Genomic DNA, 20671 nt, shown 5'->3' with positions numbered 1-20671 from the left:
CCTGTGTTCAATATCTAAACAGCCAGAATGTTTCAGAGGGAGACTTAATTATCCCTATACAAGTGATACATCAAAAGTGCTCATTGAGAGATACTGAGATCCTTGGAGTCCAGCCTGAGCATTTCACATTTATGTCCAATCGGGATCCCTGAGAAGAGTGGACCCCCAAAAGTCCTCTATCCCTAGACCATTAGATTGAAAAGCTAGCTTAATCATTCTTCTTAAATTTGCCATTGATGTATGGCATCCAACCAGAATCAGATACCCATCAGTGGACCAAATTAGCCCCACAGTACCAACAGCACCCCATGTACCAGTGGTGGGAAGCTGTACTTGACCAGCTCCTTGTAGCACAGCCCCAGGAACTTGTTCAGCATCGCTGCCTGCTTGGCCTGCTCATTAGACTGTCAAACTGTCTGCTTCCCATACTTTTAAGTTTAATCTGTATTAGTAGTATTTTCTCCATGACTTTCTTAAACTTAAATAATCAACAAAATTGATAAATCAAGTCATGATTTATATATAGTATTTGTTGATTTCCAACTCAAATGTGTTTGCACTGAAAATTTGATAATTGATTCTACCTATTTGACCTGGCTCCAACACATTCCTGAATAGAGAGAAAAGAACTTTGGAAACAATGATTATTAAGAAGAATTATAGATAACGCTAAGAGATAGAGGGGATTTGGTATGTAAACTCATAACTTGATTCATGACTCTATCAGAATATATGGTGGACCCTGAGCTTGAGCTCAGTGGCACACAGAGCAGAGTTAGACTAAGAGTCAAGAAAATCTGAATTTCAAATGTTACTTCAGACATTTACTAACTGTATGATCTTAGACAAGTCACTGTTTGTTGCATCTGTAAAATGGGAATTATAATAGTACCTATATCCCAGAGTTATTATGAGGATCAAATGACTTAAAGTATAAAAGTTTTACAAACCATAAATCACTGTGTAAAAATAGCTATTATTGGTATTCAAACTTGTTGAATAATAATATGAGCAACTGCTATTAAAAGATCAGTTTGGGGGAAATAGGTGAGCCAGACAAATAAGTGGCAACCCAATAACCCCTACATTTGCCCCTTGGTCTAGTATGAGAGGTATAATTAGAGTTAGACGAGGTTGGAAAGGGCGGTAGCAGTGACAGAGAGTACAATGAAGAGAGCTAAGCATAGTGGGTTCTCAGAGGAAAATCCAACATGGATGAAGTTGAATGAGTCCATAGGCCAGGAAATGTAATCTTAAGTTGATCAGAAAAAGGAAAGAAGCATCTTGTGACCTGACTCTAATGGTAGAAAAAGATTAGAAGACATGAGGACATGAGAAGGTGGTCTCCAGATTGTTCAGAGCAGAAACATACCCTTCCTGGGGAAGAAGCCCTGTAGATATCATCACCTTGGGGAGAAGGAAAAGAGGAATCAATTAGGTCTTTTTTTCCTTTAGGTTTTTTTGCAAGGCAAATGGGGTTAAGTGGCTTGCCCAAGGCCACACAGCTAGGTAATTATTAAGTATCTGAGACCGGATTTGAACCCAGGTACTCCTGACTCCAGGGTTGGTGCTTTATCCACTACGCCACCTAGCCACCCAATCAATAAGGTCTTAATTAACTATCTAGAATTAATCATCTGTCTCTGTCTTGATGAAAACTGTAATCTTGGCCCCAATGCCAGCCAATTGCAATGAGGAAAGAACAACTGTGTTATCACATTTATAATCACATTAGAAGAAATCTTACAGATTGTCTTATACAACTCAAGTCCCAAACAGAACTCCCCTCAACAGCATCCCTGAAAAGATTTATTCAGCCTCTTCAAGAAGCCAACAGTGAGGAAGAACACTGTACTTCCTGGGGTAGCCCATTTCTCTTAGAGATAGCACTATTTATTAGGAAGTTTGGGACTTTTTGTTTGTAAGAGATCTAATTATTTCCTTACAACAAGTCTAAATCTTCATCTTTTCAATATCTACCCAGTGCTCCCATTTCTGCCCAACCCAGGCAGGACAAATGTAATCTCTTTGCCACAAGAATACAGGTACTTGAAGATACATCCTCCATCAGTCTTCCCTCCTAAAGACTAAACATCCCCAAGTGATTCTAAAGAGCTAATTATATAAGTAATCCTTCATTTAGAATCCAAAATAGCTTTTATGGTATTCACCAATGTACAAAAACTGAGGCTACAGTAACTGATTCAGTGAAGAAGCAGAGAAAGACAATTTTCATGGTAAATGTTATTCACTGAACTTCAGTGACCTTCTAATGACTTTTAGTCTTACTGTTCAGGCTGTACCTGAAGATATTTGAAATGAACGTTTAGACTCTTTTATGAGCAAAGAAATTTTCAGAAGGTACCTCTTTCTGCTCTTTGTAACCTCAAGCTCCCTCCTTCCACATGCATTAGCTGCCTACTCATTCATCCCCCATAAAAACTTCTTCCCCCATACTTCATGAAAAACTTTGCTTGCACTTATTTAATGCATGTATCACATATGACAACAACAGCAAGAATAATAAAAATTATATTAGGCAACAAGGTGGCTCAGATAAAATGTTTGTCTTGGAATCATGGAGCCTCAGTTCAAATCCTGTTTACTAGCTGTGTTAAACCTAGGTAATTATCTTGTTTTTGCTTTGTTGGAGGCAACTGGGTTAAGTAACTTACCACAATCACACAGCTAGTAAGAGTCTGAGGTCACATTTGAATTCAGGTCCTCCTGACTCCCGGGTCAATATTCTATCCACTATGCTAACTAGCTGCCCCTGAGCAATTCTCTAAACTATACTCCGTCTCAGTTGCCTCACCTACCTCTTTGGGCTGTTGTAAACATCAAATAAAATATCTTACATTACTCTTTTGCAAAGTTGTCTATAAATGTTAGCAATTGTGATTATAGAAAACGATGATGACTATAACAGAGTGCTTTAAGGAAGCCTTCCCTCATTCCCTTACTTATAGGATCTCAGAGTCAGAAGGGAAATCAGTAGTCATCTAATCCAGTCTCAAACTGAAGAGGAATTCCTCAACAATATCCTGATGACTGACTGTCTATTTTTCACTAGCTCTCCAGTGTCAGAGAACTCACTACCTCTCCTAAAAAGTCCATTTCACTTTCAGAAAGCACTAATTCTTAGGAAGTTTTCCCTTTCCTTTTCTGCAACTTCTGCCCTTTGCTCCAAGTCAGTCAATAAACATTTATTAAACATTCACCACATATTAGGCATTATACTAAGTGCTGGGATTAAAAGAAAACTAAAAACATGGTTTGACCTAGAACCCACATTCTAATTGGGGAGGAAACAAAATAACTATGTATGTAAAGGATGCCTAGAGAGTAATTGAAAGGTTTTCTTAGAGGGAAGACATCAGCAATAGGGGGAAAAGGGGAGGAGATTGGGAAAACCCTTCTATAGGAGGTAGGAGTTGAGCTGAATCTTAAAGAAAGCCAGAAAGGTCAGGAAATGGAAGGTGAGGAGGGGGAGTATTCCGGGTATGTGGGAAAATCAGTGCAAGGACAGAATCAGTAGATGGAGTGTCCAGGTTAAGGAACTGCAGGTAGGGCAATTTGGTTGGATCATGGTTATTGAAGAAAGTAAAATGTAAGAAAACTGGCAAAGTAGAAGGAGTCCAGTTCTGAAGAGCATGCCAAACCAAAAACTTCTTATCAAAGAATTATAATGGTGGGGGGGGGGTGGACTTGAAGAAGACCAGTTAGGAAACTAAAGCAACAGTCTAGGAAAAAAGCAATATGGACCTGAATTAGGGCTGTTTGCTGTATGAATAGAGAAAAGGAAATATTACAAAAGATGAGATGGTAGAAACAAAACCTGACAACAAATTAGATTTGTGAGTCAGTATGAGAACTGAAGAACAACATCAAGGTTTTGAGCCTAAATGATTGGGAGGATTGAAACTCAACAGTAACAGGAAAGTTGGGAAAAAGGAAAGGGGAAGAGATAATGAGTTCTTTCAAAGAAAAGAATGAAAAAGTTTTAAGGAAAGGATCCTAATAGTACCAGATGTTAATCTATACCACAAAGCAGTAAACATTTGCTATTCCTTAAGAAATAGAGATGCTGGTCAATGGAATGAATAGGCACTTAACACAGAGAAGTAAATGAACATGCTAGCCTAGTGTATAATAAACTCAAAAACTCCAAATATTAATGTAAGAAGTCACCATTAGACAAAAAATAGTGGGGAACATTGTAATGCAATATGATAGAAACTACACATGCACAAATTTCTCAGACCTCATTCTAAGATAAACTCCAAATCATTACATGACTTTAAAATGATGACCTTAAAAACAAATAAAAGTAGCAAGGAAAAATACCTTTTGTAATTATGGAAAATAAGCAATGACCAATCATGAGTCCAGAGAACTGATGATGAAGCATGCTACCCACCTCCTGAAAAGAGTTGATTGGAGTCAAGGTGCAGAATGAGATATATCATTTGAATATGACCAGTGTATGAATTTGTCTAGCTAAACTATGCATATTTCTTAGAAGAATGTTGCTTTTTTACCCTCAATGGGAAATAATCAGGGGGAAGTAATAAAATGGATTTTTATTAATTTAAAAAGAAAAATAGTAAGTTTTGCTTAAGCTATTACAAGTTTGAGATGCCAAGAGGAATCACAAGTAAAATTGTCTAAAATGTAGATGTTGATACGTGCCTGGAGTCCATGAATGAAATCAGAGCTGTATAGGTACTTCTATTAATAATCTGCATAGTTGTAATGATTGAATTCTTGGTATATAAAGAGATCACTAAGCGAGATAAAATCGGAAAAAAAGAAAAAGAAAAGAAAAGAGATCCTAGGACAGATTCTTGGGAGAAAAACATGGTTATTAGGCACGGCTTGGCTAAAGATCCAGAGAAGGAGTCTAAGAAGTCAGATAACTAAAAGAAGAATCAAGAGAGTAGTGTTGCAAAAACTTAGAGTCTCCAGAAGGAGATGGCAAGTGACATCTTGTCATGTCAGAAATGTCAAGAAGAGTGAGAACTGAGGGAAAAAATCACTGCATTTGTATTGTTCCTTTTTACTTTGGTTCTTACTTTTGGATGACTTCTTGTCAGGGATTTTGTTGTTATTAAATTGTTTCAATCATACTCAACTCTTTGCAAGTCCATTTAGGGTTTTCTTGGCAAAGATACTGGAGTGGTTTGCCATTTCCTTCTCCAGTTCATTTTATAGATAAAAAAAATTGAGGCAAGCAGGATTAAATGACTTGCTCAGGAACACACAACTAGGAAATGTATGTGGTTGGATTTGAATTCAGGTCTTCCTAACTCTAGACCTGGCATTCTATCCACTGCAGGGATTCTGCAAAGAAAGTTACTTTCTCAATACTGGGGGGAAAGGTAGAGGAGTAAATGCAGGGACTCCTGTGAGTTCTCCCTGAAACCATTCCAAATGCCTTTAAATTATGACTCTAACCAAATTCTAGAGTGACAGAACCCACAAAAAAACTAAGTGAAACAATTTTCAGCAACTTGGTGAAGGAGATACAAAAAATACTGAAGAAGATAAAACATCTTTTTTTGTTTCTTTCTTTTATATTATTACAATAATCTTGTTATGAGAGTAATCATAAACCCCCTTGCCCCCCAAAAAAGATGAGAAACCTCAAGAATAGTGAGAGAGAAAAAAAGTGTACTTCAGTCTGTATTCAGACTTCAATGGTTCTATCTCTGAGATGAGTTGCCTTCCCCATCACAGCCACCAGAGAATTTGCTGTAATATTTTTCCTACAGTTGCTATCACTAGCTGTATTTCCCTCCACTCTACCTCTCCTTTCATCCTGTCCCTGAGTACCCTCTCCCACAATCTTCCCTCTCTTCTATCACCTACTCCCCCCATTCCCCTTTATCCCTTCCTTTCCTCTCATTTTTTCTCTAGGGTAAGATAGATTTCTATACCTTATTAAATGTGTATGTTATTTCCTCTCTGAGCCATTTCTGATGAGAATGAAGGCTCACTCATTCCCCCTCACCTTCCCCCATTCCACTCCATTGTAAAAGCTTTTTCTTGTCTCTTATGTGAAATATCTTAGTCTCTTCTTCCTCTCCTTTCCCTTCCTCCCATTAGTTTCCTTTATCACCCATTAACTCCATCTTTTTACTATTTTATAACATTATATTCAGCTCCTTCCTGTGTCTTGTCTTTATATGCTCCTTCTAACTATTTATATAAATGAGAAAGTTTATTTGTGTTATCAGTATCTTCTTCCCATGCAGGAATACAAGCAGTTCAACATCATTAAGTTCCTCATAATTAGTCCTTCTCATCCTCCCCCTCTATGGTTCCCTCAAGTCCTGTACCTGGAGATCAAACTTTCTGTTCAGCTCTGGTTGTTCCAATAGGAAAGTTTGAAAGTCCCATTTCATTGAAAGTCCATCTTTCCCCTGAAAGAGGATGTTCAGTTTTGCTGGGTAGTTGATTCTCAGTTGTAAACCAACATCTTTTGCCTTCCAGAATATCATATTCCAAGACCTACAAGCTCATAATGAAGATGCTGCCAGATCCTATGTAAAACTGAGTATAGAGCCACAGTAGTTGAATTGCTTGTTTCTGGCAGCTTTTAGTATTTTCTCTTTAACTTGGGAGTTTTGGAATTTGGCTATAATATTCCTGGAGGTTTTTCTTTTGGGATCTCTTTCAGGAGGTGATCAGTGAATTCCCTCAATTTCTATTTTACCCTCTGCTTCTAGGATCTCAGGGACATTTTGCTATATTATTTCTTGAAAAATGAAGTCTAGGCTCTTTTCCTGGACATGACTTTCAGGTAGCCCAATAATTTTTAAATTATCCCTCCTGGTTCTGTTTTCAAGGTCAGTTGTTTTTCCAATGAGACATTTCACATTATGTTCTAATTTGGCAGGGGAGTGTTTGGTATATTTTTATTTCTTTCTGAGTTCTCACAAAGTCATCAGCTTCCTTTAGTTCCATTCTGCATTCGAAGTAGTTATTTTCTTCAGAGAGCTTTTTTTTAATCTCCTTTTACAGCTGGCCAATTCTGCTTTTTAAGGCATTCTTCTCCTCATTTGCCTTTTGTGCTGCTTTTTCCAATAGGTCTAAACTGGGTTTTAATATGTTATTTTCTTCAGTATTTTTTTGTATTTCTTTTCATCAAATTGCTGACTTGGTTTTCATGGTTTATCTGCATTGCTCTCATTTCTCCTCCCAATTTTTCCTCTACCTCCCTTAATTGCTTTTCAAAGTCTTTTTTGAGTTCATCCATAGCCTGAGTCCATTTTCTATTTCTCTTGAAGGTTTTGGATACAGAAGCTTTGATTTTGTCATCTTCTGAATCTTCAGTGGGACCAAAGTAATTTTCTGTTGTTTGCTCATTTCCTCAGCCTATGACTGATTTACCTCACTTTTAAGGCTTTGGAAGATTTTGGGGGCAACCCCCACAGAGAATTTAATTCCTCCAAGGTCTTACAAGAAGCTCTGGCTGCTCTCTTTCCTGTGCTTTGGTATGTGGATGACCACAGATCTTCCCCTCCGCCCTGGAGTTGTGAGGATGGTCCCTGCTTGGCTATGATGGTTTGGGAGACCAAACTGCAACCTGGATCTGAGTGTGGGCAAATCACAGAGTCCTGCACCAGGGATAGCAGAGAGACCTCTGCAATCTCTCCCAACCCCTTACTGTCTAAGTACTGAGAGCTCTGGATATGTTTAGGTGCTCTGCCAACTCCCACTGCAGGTTCTCACTACAGGGCTGCTCTGAGGTTGAAGCTCTGCTCTGCACTCACTCTGGTGTGCCAGAGTTTTCTCACCACCCCTTCCTGCTGTCCCTGATGATCCCTAGGCCAAGAGTTCTGGAAACCACCTCCTTTGCAATGGACTCAAGCTCCCGGCCTGGCTGTGCTGTGCTGCAACTTTTTCCAACCCCCAGTACCCATGAAACAGACCTTTTCTGTGGAACCCCCAAGTTGTCTTAGATTGGTAAATGGTATCACTCAGTCCTTCTGTGGGCTCTGCCCTTCTAAATTTTGGCTAGTCATAATTTGACAGGTTTTGGAGTTTTTTGGGGAGTGAGTTTCCAGGAATTCCTGTCTTCCCATGGCCATCTTGGCTCCACCTTCTGAAGAAAATAACATCTTGAAAAAAAGTTTGAGTAAAATAGAAAAAAGCAGTCCAAAACACTGAGGAGGAGAAAAATCTTAAATTCAATTCTATTATTGGACAGATGGAAAAGGAGCTCTCTGAGGAAAAATAACTCCTTAAAATGTAGAATGGAGCTAAGGGAAGCTGGTGACTTTGTGAGAAATCAAGAAACAATAAAACAAAACCAAAAGAAGGAAAAACTAGAACAAAATGTGAAATATCTCATTGAAAAAACAACTGACCTGGAAAACAGATCCATGAAAGATAATTTTAAAATTACTGGACTACCTGAAAATCATGATCAGAAAAAAAGAGCCTAGACTTCCTTTCTCAAGACATTCTCCAGGAAAACTATTCTGATATCCTAGAAGCAGAGGATAAAATAGAAATTGAAAGAATGCACTGATCACCTCCCGAAAGAGATCCCAAAATGAAAATTCCCAGGAATATTATAGCCAAATGTCAGAACTCCCAATTCAAGGAGAAAATACTACCAGCAACCAGAAAAAAAAAACAATTCAAATATGGAGCTACAGTCAGCATAATGCAAGATTTAGCAGTTTCTATTTTAAGGGCTCATAGGGTTTGGAATATGATATTCCCAAAGGCAAAAGAGTTTGGATTACAACCAAGAATCAACAACCCAGCAAAATTAAACATACTCTTTCAGGGGAAAAGATGGATATTCAATAAAATACTGGATTTTCAAACTTTCTAGATTAAAATGGCCAGAGCTGAACAGAAAGTTTGATCTTCAAGAACAAGACTCAAATGAAGCATAGGAATAGGAAGGGCAAATCACAAGGAACTTAATAATGTTGAACTGCTTGGATTCCTGCCTAGGAAGATGATACTGATAACTCATGTGAACCTTCTCATTTATTGGGACAGTTAGAAGGAGCATATATAGACAAGGCACAGGTGGGAGTTGAATTTGAAAGTATAAGATATTAAAAAGATGGAGTTAATGAGGGAGAAAGGAATATACTGGAAGAGAGGGAAATGAAAGGTAGAATGGGATAAGAAGCAAGAAAAAGGTTTTGCAAGAGTAGAAGCAGAGGATGGTGAGGAGTCGTGAGTGAGCCTTACTCTCATTGGAAGGTCTCAGACAGGAAATAACATAAACACTCAATCGTATAGAAATCTCTCTTACCTTCCAGTAAAAATGGGAGAGGAAAGGGATGGGAGAAAGGGAACAGGGATGGGTGGTGGGGTAGATATAGGTGATAGAAGAGAAGGAAGATAGTGGAAGAGGGTAATCAGATTCAACACACTTTTGAGGAAGGACAGGGTAAAAGAAGAGGGAGATTAGAAAATATGGGGGTGAGGGGAATAGAATTGAAGGAATTATAGCTAACAATAGCAACTGTGGGGAAAAAATGTTGAAGCAATTTTTCTGATGGATTTATGATAAAGAATACTTGCCATCTCAAAGACAAGAGTTGAAGCTTACTTTTTTTCTCACTGTTTTTAAAGGGTTTTTTTGTCTTTGTGTGGTGAGGGTAATGTTTGCATTGACTATTATAGTAATGTTTTTCATGGCTACATATTTTTTTTAGGGTTTTTTTTGCAAGGCAAATGGGATTAAGTGGCTTGCCCAAGGCCACACAGCTAGGCAATTACTAAGTGTCTGAGACCGGATTTGAACCCAGGTACTCCTGACTCCAGGGCCTGTGCTTTATCCACTGTGCCACCTAGCCACCCCCTTTCTTTAGGTTTTTGCAAGGCAATAGGCTTAAGTGGTTTGCCCAAGGCCACACAGCTAGGTAATTATTAAGTGTCTGATGCCGGATTTGAACTCAGGTACTTTTGACTCCAGGGCCAGTGCTCTATCCACTATGCCACCTAGCCACCCCCGTGGCTACACATTTTTAACTTATACCAAGTAACTTGGTTTCTCAGTGTGGGGAGTGAGGTCAGGGGAAGGGAGAGAATTTGGAATTTAAGGTTTTAGAAGTAAATGTTGAAGTTTGCTTTAGCATGTAGCTGGGGGGGAATTTTTAAAATAAAATAAACAAAAAAAGAAAATCATTTTTTCTTTTCTACCCCCTAATTTCTTATTTGAATAATCTTGTGTCAGATTTCAAAAGATATTTTGCTTTTTTCCTCCCATCTTCTCTCTTTAGGTCTCCAGGTGATTTACTTCAATATGTTATATTTCTTTTCTTTTTTTAAAAAAGAATTCTTCCTTCAAAATTTTTAGACTTTGCTTTTTAATCACCCCTATTTTAGGTATAATTTGAAGACTTCAATGGATTTATCACTTCCTTAAATCACTGGAACATTAAATCATCCTTTATATTTTATTTGCTTTTAATTCTAAATTACCCTTGGCTAGACATTTAATCCCAAAGAATCTCAGTTTTCTTATCTATAAAATGAGCAGGATGGGCTATAGTGACTAGATGATAGCAAGGTCTTGATAAATGTTTATTGACTGATTAGATGGCCTCTGAAGTCCCTTCCAGCTCTATATGTATGATCCTATGATCTTTTCCTAGTACTAGAGTTCTCATGAGGAAAAAAACACAAAGTTTCAGATTTTGTTGAAGAATTAGCTTTCACGTTAGTGAAAAATGCTCAGTTTTGTTAGGTAATTTATAATGGGATACAACCAAATTTCCCTTTTTAATATATTGCATTCTAACACCTTCTTTACTTTCTTGTCATTCTTGAGAAATAATTGGACCATTTGAATCAATGTTAGTTAACATAAAAATTGCTTCCTTCTGGATACTTATAAAACTCTCTTCTTGACTGTGAAGTTCTAGAAATTGAAATTATATTTCTGGATGAGTTAAACTTCAGATTTCTCTCTTTCACAGTTCTATGGATCCAATCAATTTTTATTCTTCCCTCTGTTTCCAATATTTCCTGATAATTTTCTTTTGGATAGCAATAATTCCTTTTTTTTAAATTCTCTTAACATTTTTTTCAATTATTGTAAAATAAACTAAACACTAATTTTTAAAATTTTTGAGTTCCAAATTCTCTTCTTCCCTCTTTCCCCTCCCCAGACAGCAAATAATTTGATGTAGATTATACATGTGCAATCATACAAAATATATTTCCATATTAGTCACATTGTAAAAGAAAACAGACAAAAAATGGAAAAAATAACGAAGATAAAAATAATATTTTTCAATCTGCATTCAGACTCCATTAGTTCTTTCTCTGAAAGTAGAAAGCATTTTCATCATGAATCCTTTGTAATTGTCTTGGATCATTGTATTGCTAAGAATAGCTAAGTCATTCATAGTTGATCATTGTACAATATTGCTGTTATTGTGAACAATGTTTTTCTCCTTCTGCTTACTTCATTTTGCATCAGTTCCTGTAAATCTGTTTTTCCGAAACCATCCTGTTCATCATTTCTTTTTTGTTTTTTGTTTTTGTTTTTGTTTTTTAGGTTTTTGCAAGGCAATGGGGTTAAGTGGCTTGCCCAAGGCCATACAGCTGGGTAATTGTTAATTATCTGAGGCCAGATTTGAACTCAGGTATTCCTGACTCCAGGGCCAATGCTCTATCCACTGTGCCACCTAGCCACCCCCCTGTTCATCATTTCTTATAGCACAATAGTATTCCATAACAACCATATATTATAACTTGTTCTGTCTTTTCCCAATTGATGACCATCCTTTTAGTTTCCACTTCTTTGCATCCACTAAAAAAAAAAAATTGCTTAAGTATTTTTGTATAAATATACCAGTAATTCTTGGGGTTTTTGTGATTTGTTCCTTGCAAGGCAGTGGGGTTAAGTGACTTGCCCAAGATCACACAGCCAGGCAATTAAGTGTCTGAGGGCAGATTTGAACTCAGGTCCTCCAGACTCCAGGTCCAGTGTTCTATATACTGCACCACCTAGCTATACCCATGTAAACCAATAATTCTTAAATCATTTCCTGGAGATTTATCCTATCCCACTTAAATCATTTCCTGGAGATTTATCCTACCCACTTGTAGGGTACATTCAAGAAAGTACCTCTCATGTGAGAGCTGCCAAGTTCATTTCAGAGTTGCTTTCCACCTTTGATGTCCACCTGAGCCACCTAACTCTCACCTGTGGCTCCAAGAAGCTGAAGTATGCACAGTGACCACACACTGGTAAACTGTTTTGGCAGATGGGCTAAACCAGATTGAGGGTAACTGAGGAATCTCAAACCCATCAATGAGTTAGGGGGATGTATACCCTCAAGCATGTAAATTCTTCCACTAGTGAAATGGGTAGATGAGAAAGAATAATTTGTTTCAATAGTCATGAAGTCAGCTGAAGCAGGTGCTAAGGAGTGCTTAGAGTTTAGTTAGGCATCAAAGATGCCAAGGTCATCCACTTCATCTATAGCCATCAGTAGTTGTCTATACTCTATTTTGTCATTGGACAATGATGACTTTGGAAGAGAGAGTGGGGGCAGCTAGGTGGCACAGTAGATGGAGTACTGGCCCTCAAGCCAAGAGGACCTGAGTTCAAATCCGGTCTCAGACACTTAATAATTACCTAGCTGTGTGGCCTTGGGCAAGCCACTTAATCCCATTTGCCTTGCAAAAAAAAAAAAACCTAAAAAAAAAAGCCTTAGAAATTTAATAACTGACTAGCTGTTTGACCTTGGGCAAGTCACTTAACTGTTGCCTTAAATAAATAAAATTTTTTTAAAAAGGAAAGAGAGAGTGAAGTCAATGACTTTATGCAACTCTGCCTAAATTAAATCCAATAAAGCAGCAGGCATACATACATTGGGAGCTGTAGTCACAACCTGCACACAGGTGGCCCATGTCAAAGGCCATTTTCCTCACTGGAAGCAGCAGTAGAATTCAGCAACCTCCTGGGTCTTAATGATCACATTGCTTACCTCCTATGCGAGGAAGGGGTCAGAAAAGGTGCCCTAAAAATTGTCTTCTTATTCAACCCTGGCCTGAGGTAGAAATCCCACCCTGAGATTGGAACACAAAAACTGTACAAAAATTTCTTCTAAGAAGATTACACTCACCATCAGTGCATACACCCATCAACAACACAAGATCCAAATAGATCTGAAAGATGAACAGCTCTTGTTGCAAAAGAATTCAGCAGGTATCACATCCAAATAGCAACTCCGAGTGAAAATGGTTGGCATGGTGGGTAGGGGAAGGGAAGCAAGATTGGGAAAAAATTGTAAAAATTCAAAATATAAAATCTTTCAAAAAAAAGAAGAAACCAGGTTGGCAAATGAAGGCCAACTTACTCAAGTTAGAGCTGAATACACATTTTTTCTGGAGTGCTCCAGTGAAGGGGAGTGCTCTGAAGCTGGGGTAGGTTTTAAAATCAAAACTAATCTAGTAGGCAAGTTTGAATGCCTACCCAAAGCTGTGAATGATAGGCTTATGACAATGAGATTGTTACTTGAAGGAAAACTCTATGCCACCATCATCAGAACTTATGATGAATCCTAATGAAGTAAAAAAAAAAAAAATTTATGAAGACCTAGAGACCCTTATCATCAATGTTCCAAAAGAAGACAAGCTTATGATTCTGGATGACTTCAATGTTAGAATAGGCTCAGATTACTAGACATGGCAGGGAGTCCTTGGGAGGAATGGAGTGGAAACAGCAACAGCAATGGTCACCTACTACTGAAGACTTGCACATAATGACCTCATCACAAACACTGCTTTCCATTTACCTAAGTGCAATAAAATTTCTTGGATGCATCCTCTCAGCAAACATTGGCATCTAATAGACAATGTGATTATAAGGAGAAGAGATAGACAGGAGTGCTGGATTGATCACAGACTCATCCTTTCCAAGCTAAGTATTCACATTCAACCAAAGTGGTGGCCCCAAAGCAAAATGACTACCAGAAGAATGAACGTCAAGAGATTAGAGAACTTCTCTGAGTGGGAACAGTTTGTTGTTAACTTGGAGGGAAAGTTGAGCAAACACACAGTTGACAATGGTGGAGCAGAAAAGGTGTGGGAAGCTTTTAGTGATTGGTGTACATCACTACATTTGATCATCTGGGTCAGAACACTTGAAAACTGAAAGTTTGATGAAGGGGAAATACAGAAGCTGTTAAATGAAAAACAACACTGGCACAGTATTTACTAGCAGGATAGTTCATACATTTATTAGAAAACAGCATTTAATTCCACCATAAGTAAAGTACAAGTGAAGCTTAGAGAGATGCAGGACTCTTGGCTCAGTAAGAAAGCAGAAGAAATTCAGTTTTATGCAAATAGTAGCAATCCAAAGTGCTTTTCTGTTGCTCAGAATGCTAGTTATGGGTCAAAGACATATGGTGCATCTCAACTACTGTGTGCTAATATAGTTATATTGATAAGTGATGAGTACAACATCCCAGAGCAATGGGCTGAACACTTCCATAATGTTCTTAACAGACCATCATCAAAACATTGATCATTTACCTCAAGTTGAAGTCAAACCATCCCTAACTGAAACTCTAACTGAAAAAGAGATTTTGAATATCCTTAGCCTTCTTTCATGTGTTAAAGTACCTGCTGCTGCTTCTATTCCAGCTGAGATCTACAAGGTTAGGGGGTCCATTGCTCATCCAAAAGTTGACTGAAATTTTCCAGGTTATATGGCATGAAAAGATTATCCCCCAGGAATTCAAGGATGCCTCCACTGTTCATCTCTACAAAGGAAAAGGGAATAGATTGTCCGTTGACAATCTTAGGGGTGTTTACTCTTTTAGTCATTGCTGCTAAGATTTTTGCCAGAGTCCTTCTCAATAAATTGATCCTTCACTGGAAGTTGGTCACCTCCCTGATAGCCATTGTGACTTCAGAAAGGGTCAAGGAACAATCAATATGGTGTTTGCTGCCCAACAACTCCAGGAAAAATACCAGGAGCAGAGCATTTGTAGAGTTGACCAAGGCCTTTGAGACAGGCAGTCATGAGGGTTTATGGAGGATGATGTCAAAATTTTGTTATTGGAAAAGTTCATTAGTATTGTATGTCACTTTCATGATGGTGTGCTTGCCTGAGCTCTGAATAGTGGATGATACTCTTGAGATTTCCTGGTCACCAATGGAGTGAAACAGCTGTGTCCTTGCTCCCATGCTTTTTGACTGTGCAGCATGAGAGACAATGGCACAGGACTGCCTGGTCTGGCATACCCCCCTCATTAGAAAAGGTACTGCACTCCATGAGCAAGGCAGAATTGAAGCAACTCAAAGGAAATATGAAATACATAAGTTTAGAATAACCACCCATGTTCACATGAACTATCTGTGCTCAACAAGTAGTAGAATATTCTGAGTTTGTAATGATCTGATCAGTCACAGCCTGATACACTGTAACTCATCTCTAATATAGAAATGTCATTTTGATCTTCTTCAATAACGGACAAGAACCAACCAACCCATCAACCATCCTACCCCCTGACTTCCCTTTTTTGCACCTGCTACTTTGCCTGGTATCCAACTTCACAACACAAGATGCTGCCATACTAGGTCCCTTTCCCCTTCTCCTCCACTTCCCCTATGTTCTCTCACCCATCATTAGATTGTCAGTTCCTTCAGGTTTTTGGTTTTATTAATTGCATATTCAGCACTTACTCAGTACTTGTCAAATAGCAGGTGCTCAATAAATTTTTATTGAATTGGATTGTTCTTTCCTTCTGAATATTTCTCCTGGGGCATAGAATGGGTCTGGAATAGGAAGACAAGTTCAAATCTGACTTATTAGCTGTGTGAACTTGAGCAAGCTTCTTAAATTCATTTGTCTCAGTTTTCTCTCCTATAAAATGGAGATAACAATAGCCCCTACACCTTCTGAGAACCAAATGAAATAATTATAAATTATAAAAAATATATAATGAATTCAATATAATAAAATTATTTTAAAATAAATTATATATTCAGCACAATGCCTGGCACATAATAAGCATTACATAAATGTTAGCTATTACTATTACTTTCTTTTATTCCATAATATTTGTTGACTATTGGAGGCTCTTTTAATGACTAAATTAATTTTTTTCTGTTAACCTTCATGTAAGATTTTTTTCCTGAGAATTACTTTCCTTTAACCTTTTTCCTTTGTGGATATCATTTTATTCCTTAAAGCATTTGTCACTGTTTTGAAATGGTACAGAAATACTGGGTTTGTGACCAATGACTACTCACTTGATCGTTTTCCTGGAAACCTCCTTGCTCCATCCTTTGCTTAAATGGATAATGATATGTTAATAATTTATGTTGCACCTTTTACTTTGACATATGGTAGAAAATTCACTAGACTGGGTATCAGAAGAGGTAAGTTCAAAACCTAGATTTTCTACTTTCTATCCTTATTTATTACCTTGGGATAGTCACTTTCCATTTTAGGATCTTAGGCTCCTCTTCTGTAGAAAAAAAAAAGGGGGGATGTGGACAAAATGATCTCCATATTTTCTTCCAGTTCTTAATTCTATGCTCCTGTTGGTTTGGTCATTCCAGTAATGTTCAATTCTTTGTGACTCCATTTGGGGTTTTCTTGGCAAAAATCCTGGAGTGGTTTGCCATTTCCTTCTCCAGTTCATTTTGCAAATAAGTAAATGGAGGTAAACAGAGGTAAGTGACTTGCCTAGGATGTATCTAAGATCAAATTTGAACTCAGAAAGATGTCTTTCTGACTCCAGGTCTGGCATTCTATCTGCTGCACCACCTAGCCAACCCTAACTGATCCTGAATAGTGAATAAATAAATGTATGAAGTAATGAGATCTGCTTGAAAAGCAAATATAGAATTCCCGACCTGTTTTTAAACTTAAAATTTGGAGGCTTACCTGCCCTTTTAGCTTCGAATGGTAGGGCTATTTATCTCTGTGATCTGTTCCTGTAAAACTGAAAAAAGTTAGGAATGTATAACTATTTTAAATTGGGAACAATTTAATCTTTGATTTAGTACTATATACTAAACTTTGAGTTTCAAACTATCAATAAATACTTAATGAAAATCCTCTTGTCAACTTTTGATATGCTTTTAAGTTATAGCTAAGAGTTTTATCTCTGAGAAAGAAGATAGATGAAAAAGGAAGATAAGCAACTTTGCATAGGTAAAGAACATAAGATTTGGACCCAAAGATCTAAGCTCTGCCATTTATTATGTGTGTGATCATCAGAAGCTATTTCACTTGGGGTCCTGTAAAAATGATGATTATTGAGGTTATGCTGTCTACCTCACAGGGTTATTGAGAAGAAAGTCTTTTGTAGGCTTTAAAATGCCATTAGAATTGTAACTTACATGATGCACTGGCCCTGGAGTCAGAAGTACCTGAGTTCAAATCCAGCCTCAGACACTTATTAATTGCCTAGCAGTGTGACCTTGGACAAGTCACCTAGCCCCATTGCCTTGCAAAAAAAAAAAAAAGCAAAAATGACAACAAAAAAAGAATTGTGAGTTACCATTAACTATAATGATTATCCATTGTTCTAAGACCCACTTCTAATATCACCTCCCCTTTGAAGCCTTCTCTACTCTCCCCTTTGAACTCTCACAACTACATGTCACAACTACACATGTCACATACCAAAAGCTACTTTTTACTGTGCTTATTTCTGCATCTGAATTTGTTCACTATAGGACTGGAGAAAGACAGTGACTCAGATGACTTTAGGCAGGTCATTTAACTTTCCTGAAGCTGTTTTGTCATCTGTAACATGACATTAATATCTCCTATATTCTCCATCTAAATGAGCTGTTGAAGAGGGGGAGGATGAGGGAAATGGGGGGATAACCCCTGGCAATCCTTAAGAGTATTTTAGAAATAGGAATCTTTATCATATAAGCCATTACCATAAAATCTCTGAGGGAAGGACCAATGTCATTTTCTTTGTATCCTCCATAGTGGACTTGCTAAAAAAGGATTGCTGAACGAAGGCAAGCTTGCATTAATTAGATGAGTGGAAACATGTCAAGTATAACTTTAAAGCAGTTTCATTTCTAATTTTGAATGAATGATGGGGGAAACACAGGAAATTATTACACAGGCTATAATAAAGGCCAGATCCAAATCCTAAAACAACAACAAAAATCTCTATGCAATAAGGACAATGGGCAGTGACGACTTTAAAAAATATTTGCTAGACTCTGCCTGGTAACAACCCACAGGGTGGCTTGGTAAGCCTGCTTTCAGAAATAGGTGATGTTGGGGCCCTCTCCCTCCCAGCTTCAGCCACTGCACCAGTATTCTCTGTTTCTTGTTAGTTCATTGGATGCTATTTGAGCATAGAAGGAGGAGTGTGCAGGGTCAAACCTTTCATATGCCACTCAATTCTAACTTGGCAGTCAGAAGGCTTTTCATCACCAGGTAGCGCATCCAAAGGAAACATGATGTCAGAGGAAATCAACACATCCTCCGAGCTGAGGAGAAAGAGCTCTTTCACCAACCATTTCCAGAAGCAGATTCATCAACATTTCACATAGAGTCATATTAGGCATCATATCACACATAATACAAATGAGACACTCTTTAACCAATTAGATATAAGAATGATTTCATGTTTTTGTCACAGAGTCATAACTGTGTACCAAAGTCAAGGATGGAAGCATCCAGGGAAATTCCACTGCAAGTGGGACCATTTCTGCCTTTGATCCCAAAGAAATTGTGGAGGGCAGACTTGGTAGGACAACAGTAGGTGGTAGTCAAGGTACAGATATCCTCTCAAAGGGAAGATGATAAAATGCTGGGATGGTAATTACTACTACTATATTAGTGGGTGATACAGCCTGTCAATTAGGAGTCTAAGGTATGATTCTGTGATGGGGAGTTGGGCTTGGAGTCAAGAAAACCTCAATTCAAACATACAGTGAGGCTCCCCAAGATGGGGGCCCGGCCCGGGCGCAGCGGGAGCCATGGCGGCTGTGGCCATGTGGCGGGGCTAGGGGCAGCCACTTCCCCGGGGTTTAGTAATGTTAACAGGGCTCAACAGCCTGACTCCATGGACTTGCTCTGTGGGATATGTGGACCTGCCTTCACAGCTTCCACCTTACTCTAGACCCTTGGAGAAAGTCAACTCAGCTCTTGGGTTTGATCTCGGCCTGCTGGAAGGCCCACAGGATGTTCCAGAGTGAGGCTCCCAAAACCCCAAGCAGATCACCAGTCACTTCAGATGCCATGGAAACCCTTGGATAACCTGGTCCAGCCTCCCTCTCCACAAAGCTCATTGGATGCTCATTCCATCTCTCTTGGACTGGTCAGAATGACTTAGGTTCCTCCCAGGATCTTTGCGCAGAGTGTCTCCTAGGTTTTCCTCACCTCCATCTCTTAGGATCCCTAGCTTTCTTTAAGGCCCAACTCCATCTTTACCTTCTACCTGAAGCTTTTCCTGATTCCCCACCTACAACCTTCCTTTTATTCACACTTTGACTAAACCTAGTTCTTTCCTCCCCCATTACCTTGTATTTATTTTGTATACATAAATTCAAAGGTCACTGATTTCCCTTAGTAGATTATAACATTTTAGCCTTTACACTGTGACTGACATATTTTGGGGGTGGGGGTGGGGGGGAGTGGAAGGGATGTCTAGCTTTGATGATTTCTTGGTTTAAATAAATCTTGATGAAGAGATTTACTCCAACAATACAAAAAAATATATATATAGTTAACCTCATTACCAGATAGAGCTGGGGATTGTCCCCAGGGCTCCTGCTTCTCCATCCAGAGCCCCTTCCTCTGGGCCTCTCCCCGCCTCACTCAGGAGTGAGACTTGGGGTGGTTGAGATTTTACAGAACTAATGCCTTCCCTGCCCTCTCTTTGTGATTAGCACCAGGCCGCACACAGTGGGCACCTACTACATCTTTATTGTCTCAGGTGGGATGCAGGGTGACTCAAATTCAGGTGCACACCCTAGAGTGACCATTCACCACTCAACCCAAAAGGACTAATTTAGAGCATGGACATCCTAAAATGTTCCCATGGCTATAATTTTCATCAATTTGTTTTTAACAAGTTAAAAATACATCGTAAAAAAAATTATACAGAAAGCACCCTATTGCTGTTGTCTTCTCAGTCATGTTCTACTCTTCCTGACCCCATTTTGATGTTTTCTTGGCAAAGACACTGGAGTAGTTTGTCATTTCCTTTTCCAGCTCATTTTACAGATGAGGAAACTGAGGCAAAGTGAAATGACTTGCCCTCTATGTCCTACCTCCTTGTACCATTTTGACAAAAGAATTTCAAAAAATCTTTGTTGTCCAAAGGGACTTAGAGGAAATTAGAATTTGAAATTTCCATTTGCAATGTTCCTTTGAAATATCTGAAGATATTTATAAGTTTAATACAGCTGTATAAGGTTTATTAAGAAATTAGATCTATGATAAAGGATCTAAAATTGTACTTGGATTTCACATTCCCATTCTCTATTCTATTTTTAAAAATAACGAAGAAATTTCTGATTATACAGTCTAAAATTCAAATCTGGCCACACAAGCTGAGTGACCCTGGGCAAGACATTTACTCTCTATTTGCCTCAGTTTCCTCAACTATAAAATGTAATAAAAAATAGATCCTATCTTTTAGGTTATTGTGAGGATCAAAAAATGTAATATTTTATAAAG

At 38.3% G+C, this 20671-nt stretch overlaps 1 pseudogene; it reads right to left on the bottom strand.

Moving 5' to 3' along the window:
• Positions 1-208: 208 nt before the first annotated feature.
• Positions 209-377, bottom strand: LOC141488683 (cytochrome b-c1 complex subunit 10 pseudogene; annotated as a pseudogene).
• Between the last annotated feature and the right edge of the window lie 20294 nt (positions 378-20671).

Source organism: Macrotis lagotis, chromosome 1, assembly GCF_037893015.1.
Source record: "Macrotis lagotis isolate mMagLag1 chromosome 1, bilby.v1.9.chrom.fasta, whole genome shotgun sequence".
NCBI lineage: Eukaryota > Metazoa > Chordata > Mammalia > Peramelemorphia > Peramelidae > Macrotis > Macrotis lagotis.
The sequence above is the reverse complement of the archived record's forward strand: the minus strand, read 5'-3'. Positions and strand labels throughout refer to the sequence as shown.